Source organism: Pleurodeles waltl, chromosome 2_2 (assembly GCF_031143425.1).
Source record: "Pleurodeles waltl isolate 20211129_DDA chromosome 2_2, aPleWal1.hap1.20221129, whole genome shotgun sequence".
Classification (NCBI taxonomy): domain Eukaryota; kingdom Metazoa; phylum Chordata; class Amphibia; order Caudata; family Salamandridae; genus Pleurodeles; species Pleurodeles waltl.
Genome location: NC_090439.1, coordinates 128,211,271 through 128,219,724, shown reverse-complemented (window position 1 = coordinate 128,219,724; position 8,454 = coordinate 128,211,271).

The following is an 8,454-nucleotide window of genomic DNA, read 5'->3' as shown; positions in this document are numbered from 1 at the left end:
TGATCCTGGGGAGTCTTGTACATGTGAGTGTCTAACCCACTGGTTCTGGAGGGGGCCTCGTGCCCTGTGCTCTTGATCCTGGGGAGTCTTGGGCATGTGGCTGTCTTACCCACTGGTTCTCTAGGGGGCAGCATGCCCTGTGCTTGGTCCTGGGGAGTGCAAGGCCACAGTCTCTCAGGTGGGTGACTTGCCCACTTGCTCTGAAGGGGGCAACGTGCCCTGTGCTTGATCCTGGGGAGTGCAAGGCCACAGTCTCTTGATTGGGTGACTTGCCCACTTGTTCTGGAGGTGGCCTTGTGCCCTGTGCTCTTGATCCTGGGGAGTCTTGGCTATGTGGGTGTCTTACCCACTGGTTCTGGAGGGGGTATTGTGCCCTGTGCTCTTGACCCTGGGGAGTCTTCGGCATGTGGGTGTCTAACCCACTGGTTATGGAAGGCGCATCGTGCCCTGTGCTCTTGATCCTGCGGGGTCTTGGACATATGGGTGTCTTACCCACGGGTTCTGGAGGGGACATCGTGCCCTGTGCTCTTGATCCTGGGTAGTGCAAGGTCACAGTCTCTCAGATGGGTGAAATACCCACAGGATTTGCAGGGGGCAGGCTGCACAGCAGCCCATGGAGGTACAATTACATACCATCCGCCTGCAGTGATGGCTGCTCAGTGGTGGTGCTGCTGCTGGTGGGGGAAGGCTCCTGCCCATTCCCTGCAACCTCTGACGGCTGCACAACCATGGTTGGTGGTGGGGGCTCCATCGCAGTTCCTGCCCCAGGGCCCTTGCTCTTCCTGTCCGCTGGTGCAGGCTCCTTTAACTTCTTAGCAGCTGCTGGGGCAGGCTCCTTGGTCTTTTTGGCAGCTGGGGCAGGCTCCTTTACCTTGTTAGCAGTTGCTGGTGCAGGCCCGTGGACTGGGTGGCTGAGGTGTTTGGCTGGGTTCTTCCTACCCTGCCCATACCTGCAGGACGGGGGGGGAGAGGTGGGAAAGAGGTCAATGGTGGCTAGGAAAGGTTTTTTAGGGACATTGGGATGGGAAGAGGGAGAAGGAAAGGGAGTGGAGGAAGAGGGAGTGGTTGTTGGAGGTGTCTGCTGTTTTTGGATGCAGGTGCATGGGCTGGATGCTGTTGTGAGGTAGATGGCTGTTGGGTGTCTGAGTGCTTGCGTTTGTGTACCTTAGGAGAGGGGGGGACAGACACAGTGGGAGAGGACACAGGGGACGTGTGCATGGCTGTTGTGGAGGTGTCTGCCAGTGAGATGTGTGTTCTGCTTGGTGTGATGATGATGCTGGTAGTAGATGATGATGCAGTGCAGGTAGGTGTGAGTGTAGACGGAACTGGGAGGGAGGTGGAGGAGGAGCAGGAGGAGGAGACAGTGGAAATAATGGATGTTGGTGTGTCTGCTTCTCGGTGTTGTTTGTGTTAGTGCCTGTGGGATGAAGTGTGGTGCTTGTGTTTGCCTGTACCTCTCTTGTGTGTTGTCTTGTGTGCATGCTCGTCTGGCTGTGTGAAGGGGCAATGGCTGCATCACAGAGGAGGCCAGAGCCTGGATCGATCTCTGTTGGGCCGCCAAGCCAGAGTGAATGCCCTCCAGGAATGCATTATTCTGTTGCAGCCGTTCTGCCAGGCCCTGGATGGCATTCACAATGGTTGATTGCCCTACAGAGATGGATCTCAGGAGGCCAATAGCCTCCTCACTCAGGGCAGCAGGGCTAACTGGGGCAGGGCCTGAGGTGCCTGGGGCGAAGGAGATGCCCACCCTCCTGGGTGAGTGGGCACAGGCAACATGATGAGGGGCTGCTGGGAGGGAGGTGCTGGTACGGGGGTGGCAGTGGTACCTGTAGCTGGGGTGGTCTCAGAGAAGTCCGCTTCCATTGGAGGTGGTATCTGTGTCAGAATTGTGCCCTCCTGTCTCCGCAATGGTACTACCCTCACCCTCCGTTCCACAGGTGCCCTCTTGGGTCCTGTGGGATGCAGCTCCCTCTGTTTCTGGTGCCTGTGCTCCTCCGCCAGATGATGCTGATGCACATAATGACAAGGTGACAAAACAAAAAGGGGGGGAGAGACAAAGGATACAGTTGGTCAATGGCTGCACCAACACCGCAGTTGGCATACACAGCACCCTCACACACAGGGAACAGCCCTACACAATATGCCATAGCACTAGCACAGATATAATTAGCAGCCAAGCCATGAGGAGGGGCACACACCGCCAAATGCAGCACACCTGGGACCCACCCAGCCCTGAGCAGTTGTGGATGCCTACGAGCTAGGTACCTAGCTTATCCCTTCTGAACCGTAGCCACCAGGGGACCTATGCTGCAATGTCAGGCCTGACCTAGGGGCACCCACTGACATACATCCCCCACCTGTATACTACCCTTCCATGCATAAGGTGTAATGATGGACACTGTACTCACCCTCTTGTGGCTGCTGTGATGTCCTGAAGTGCCCATCCAGCTCAGGATAGGCAACCACTAATATGCGGGCCATGAGGAGGGTCAGGATTCAACGGGCACCCATTCCTCGTTGGGAGGCAATCCCCAGCTGGGCTTCCGCTGTCTTCCGTGCCCAGCATCTCAGGTCCTCCCACTATTTCCGACAGTGGGTGCTCCACCTGCCGTAGACCCCCAGGGTCCGCACGTCCTTGGCGATGGCACGCCATATACCCTTCTTTTGATGGGCGCTGACCTGCAGAGGAAATACACACAGGAAAATGGAAATTAGTCTAACAGTCCTGCCTGTTACACTTATGGACCACCATACCCCTTCACATCACCATTTCCACACACATGGCCCAGCACACAACCAATACACCACCCAGAGGACATCCACCCAACCCCTTTACACAAGACCTTCACACACACCACTCCAGGCATTCATGCCACATGCATCGTGTCCACAGTGTACTCACCTGTTGGTCTGGAGGCCCATACATCAGTCCGTACTTTACCCGGTCACACGGTTCCAGACACAGGTCACAGCAGCACATGCAGTGTAGGTCCTCTCCTTTTGAAGATCAGGTAGCAAGTGAGGAATATGATAGAAAATGGTGGTCACGTCTGCGGTGGTGCATACTGTCACCGCCAGCGTAGATCACCATTGGCCACTGTAATAGGGCCCAATGTTAACCGATGAAGAGTTGCACAGCGGTTCCTGACCTCTGCCCGCAACGGCGCACAACATCAGCACAACATCAGCAGAATTACCTCACTTCCACCTGTCCCTCCACACAGGACAGGCAGATGCCATTTTAGAGGGGGGCAGGCCCTGGATAATTGTCACTGGTGAAATTACGACATGCTGTACAAATCACACTTACCCATTACAAGTTAACAGCATGCAAAGTTCTGTTGTAGCCCCATTGTTCAGTTTGTGACTGACTCCTCACTCGTTTGCCCCAGAGACTGCTAGCGCTGCGGATGAATAGGAGATGGAGACATACCCCCATGTACAGACTCCTGGTGGACTTGGCAACAATGGAGGACAGGCACATTATCCTCACCTTTAGACTGGACAGGGCCACAATCACAGAGCTGTGTGCCCAATTGGAGCCTGACCTGATATCTGCTATCCGTCACCCCACTGGGATCCCCCCTCAGTGCTCCATTTCCAGGCAACTGGTCTTTCCAGGTGACAGTAGGCTTGGCAGCAGGAATGTCACAGCCAATGTTCTCAATGGTGCTGACAAGTGTGTGGTCTGCCCTGATTAAACACATGTGCAGCTACATGTTATTTCCCCAGGTAGAAGATTTGGCCACAGTGAAAGACTAATTCTATGCAATGGGACATATCCCCAAAATAATTGGGGCGATTGATGGAACACATATTGCATTCGTCCCCACCCCGTCAGAATGAACAGGTGTTCAGAAATCCGAAGAGTTTCTACTCCATGAATGTACAGATGGTGTGCTTGGTGGACCAGTACATCTCTCACATCAATGATAAGTGTCCTTGGTCGGTGCATGATGCCTTTGTCCTGAGGAATAGCAGCATCCCAAATGTGGAGGCCCAACTACAGAGGCACAGGATGTGGCTAATAGGTGAGCCCTAGTTTCCACCCAGTATACATTAGTGTATTGGTATGGTGTGCACCATATGGGATAGTGTGTGGCTAAATGTTGTCCCTCAAAATTTGCAGGTGACTGGTTGACCCAACCTATCATTGCTGCTGACCCCTGTGAGGAATGCCAGGACAAGGGCAGAAGAACGTTATAATTAGGCACATGGGCAAACCAGAAGGATTATTGAAAAAACCTTTGGCCTCCTGAAGGCCAGGTTCCGGTGCCTCCATCTGACAGGTGGGTCCCTGTGCTACTCACCTTATAATGTCTGCCAGATAGTAGTGGCATGCTGCATGTTGCACAATCTTGCCCTGAGACGCCATGTGCCTTTTCTGCAGGAGGAGGAGGCTGGAGATGCCCATGTGCCAGCAGTGGACCCTGTGGACAGTGAGCATGAGGAGGCAAAGGATGAGGACAACAGAACATCTGTGATCAGACAATATTTCCAATGACACACAGGTGAGGCAGTGTTACTTCACTTTTCAATTACATATGTTTGAATTTCTGTGCCACCGCCATGCTGTTTTTTCCCACTTCTATGCCCTACTTACTGTACCCTTTGGCATCATTTCATTTTGCAGATGTTGGTGATCTCACATGTGCTCCTGTTGTGATCACTGCAGCCAGCTACAGGTCATTAATCTATGCTCATTTTCTGTACAGTTGAATTCCATTATTTGTACCTATTTAAATGAATACATACTTGAAAATTTTTACATACTACACACTTCTTTTTTTTCCAAGGGTATTTATTGAAGTGCTAAAATATTGAGGGGCAAGTGCAATGGGCTGGGGTGATGATGGACGAAAGTCCAGGGTATTGTTCCAAACTGTTTGTATCACAGGTGCATTGTCCAAGGGGACATAGGAAGGGGAGCAATGGCAGTTCAAGGTGGACAGGGTGACAGAGTGGCACACAAGGGTGACATTCAGAAGACTCTCATTTCCTGGCGGGGGTCTTGCCAAGTTTCTCTGCCTTCTGTCTGGATCACAGGGAATGTTTGAGGGGTGGTTCTCCTTCTGCAGGGGGAAGGGTGCTTGTGGCCTGTGAGCTCTGTGGCAGGACCTCCTGGCCACTAGCTGCAGCAGAGGTGGAAGGCTGTTCAGACATCTGGCTAGTGGCAGGGGCCCGCTGTTGTGTGACTGCTTCCCTCATAATATTGGCCATGTCTGCCAGCACTCCTACTATGGAGACCAGGGTGTTGCAGATGGCCTGCAAGTCCTCCCTGATCCACTGGTACTGTCCCTCCTGTAGCCACCTGTTCTCCTGCACATTGTCCAGCATCTGCCCCATCGTGTCCTGGGAATGTTAATATGCTCCCAGGATCTCTGCAAGTGCCTCCTGGAGTGTCGGCTCCCTGGGCCTGTCCTCCCCCTGGTGCACAGCACTCCTCACAGTTTCCCTGTTGGCCTGTACCTCTGTCCCCTGAACCATGTGCCCACTGCCACTGACCCCAGGTCCCTGATTGTCATGGGTATGAGGTCTGCCCTGGGGTCCCTGTAGAGGTGGACACACTGCTGATTGATGTGTCCTGTAGACAGAGGTATGGGTATGCTGGGTGGGTGCTGTAGTGGTGTTTCCTTATGGGGGAGGCTCTGTGGTGGGGTATGACTGGGCCCGGGTAACCGGCTATCCAGAGGTTCCTGATGGGCCAGGTTGGTCATCCAGATCCCGAAGACCAGAGTTGTTGTCATCACTGTGGGCCTCTTCTGTTGGGGGACTGGATATTGCTGGCACTTCCTCTCCACTGACATTCGCTGCGGTACCTGTGGGGATGTAAATGATGTGTTATGGTTTCTGTGTCTGACATATTGTGCATCCATGGCTTGCCCTCTTTGGTTGTAATTGCCCTGGCAGCATTCACTTGTGTAGGTAGGTGTATGGTGGGATGAGTAGTTCTCCATAGTGTGCATGCTTTAGGGATGAGTGTCCATGCAGGTCTGTGAGTGGTGTCTATGCATTGGTAGAGCATGCAGGGCTTGGCATTGGGCTAAGTGAGATGTGCTAGTCCTCTGTACAGCGAGCTGGTGCCTTGCTGCAATGGAACGTGCCTTCCCCCGTAGGTCATTCCTCCTCTTCCTGATGTCATCCCTAGTTCTTGGGTGCTGTCCCACTGAGTTGACCCTGTCCACGATTCTCCGCCATAGATCCATCTTCCTAGCTATCTGCTGCACCTGTGTACCAAATAGCTGTGGCTCTACCCTGATGATTTCCTCCACCATGACCCTTAGCTCCTCCTCTGTGATGCGGGGGTGTCTTTGTGGTACCATTGGTGTTGTGTGAGGTGTGAAGGTGAGGGTGTGTTGGGTAATGTGTTGGGGTGTGTGATGTGGGGTGTGTGAGTGATGTAGAGGTGTGAGTAGTGTGTGGCTCTGGTTGTGTCTGTGGTCTTGCTGTCTCTCTGCTGGCAATTGTTTGTAATGGTAAAGGGTTGTGGGTAATGTGGGTGTGTGTAATGTAGTGGTGTGAGTGGGTGTGTGTGATGTGTGTATGGGTGTCAGGTGTGTGTTGTTTGAATTGTCCAATGTGGTGTTGTTTTGTTTGTGTGTGTCCATTTTGAGTGCAGCAGTATGTACCACCAATGGTTTACTGCCGTTGAATGTCTGCCGTGGTGATTCATGGGTCATAATGTGGTAGGCGTAGTTCTGTTGGCGTAACGGAGTGGGTTTTGATACCGCCAGTTTATCACTGACCTTTGATGTGGCAGATTTGTGAATGCGGCTGAATACTGATGGATTTGTGTATGTGTGTCATAATATCCATAATATGGTGAACGGTTATCTGCGTGGCAGTGGTAAGTTGGCAGCAGTCAGCGAGGCGGTTAGTGGGATTTACTGCCAATGTCATAATGAGGGCCTGGGTGTCTAAATGGATATGTAAGTGACTGTATAGTTTGGTAACTGGTTTTGTTAGTGGGTCTTTTGGTGCATAACTGTATGTGCAAGTGGCAGTGTTAGTGGTGAATGCATAAGTGCTGTGTGGGCATTTGAGTGGATGTGTAAGTGCCTCTGTCCCTGTCTGACTGGGTGTTTGAGTGCCTCTATGCTTTTGTAAATAGGTATGTGAATAGCTGTATGGGTGCATGACTAGGTATATAACTAGGTATATTGGTGTGTAAATGGCTGTGTAACTGACTAAGTGCTGGATAAATGAAAAGCTGCATAGGTGTTTTAATGGGTGTGAGAGTGCCTACATGGGTGTGTGTTCAGTATAGGGAAAGATGCGGAAGACATTGTGACGCAAAGGGTTAATTAGCTTGAGCAGTGTAGATGAGTGTAATGCCTGTTGAAACCCCCTCCCAAACATCGTGGAAAAGTTCATGATATTATTTTCAAGCTTGTTTGTGTAGAAGACTCCGTCTCAACCTTGAGAACGAGAGTACAGGGAGAAGATGGAATGAAAACAAAGGCTGGAGAAGGGCAGAGCAGCCAAGTACTGATAACATAGCTAGAAAATGCCGGAATGAGATAGAATCCAAGCTTCAAGTTATTTAAGCACTGAAGTGTGGGTGAGGGATTTGGAAGCTCGCAGATGGAATTGTGGAAGCTGCCATGGCCCAGCGCTGCCTCCTTGTTTGCTTGTGGTGATAGAGGGGGAGAGAGGTCAAAGCAGGCGGTAGAGGGATTCCCAGCATGTCGTGGACTAAGTTAAGTTTCCACACAGGGATGAAAGGCCTTTGTTTCTCTGCTCTATTATTATGACTGATTATGTATGCTTGCACTGTGTTTATAACCTGAAGTATTCAGCTTGTTTATATTTTGCTTTCTAAACCTCTTAGTGTGAACTGCTACAATAACTGAAACATGCATTTTGGTGTGCAGTAAATCAAAGCTTATCTGAAGTATTCAGTTTGTTTATATTTTGCCTCCTGAACATCGTAGTGAGAGCCTGCTGCAGTAATTGAAACATGCATTTTGGTGTGCAGTAAATCAAAGCTTATCTGAAGTATTCAACTCATTTATATTCTGCTTCCTGAATATCGTAGTGTGATGCATTTTAGTATACATTTAATCAAAACGTATATCTGTCAATGAACTCTTTGCTTATTATATATATATATATATATATATATATAAATGCTCCTTGTAGTGTACTTATATATAAATAGATGCTTTTCATTGCTATTCTTATTCTACTATTGTTAATATGCTAAATGCCTACATTTTACCTTCAATTCTAGTAAAGCTAAATTGTATTTATAATTGGCGTGTGGTCCTTCATTGAGCGTCCTTATTGACTTATACCGAACAGGTGTCAACCAGTCACCTGGATAAGACAGTGTGAGAATGACTATGTAAGTAAAGTGTGGGTAATTAAATGGGTGTGTGAATGGTTTTATGGATATGCGACTTAGAGTGTCAGTGACTACCTGTGTAAATGACTAGTGGGTAAGTAAATCTT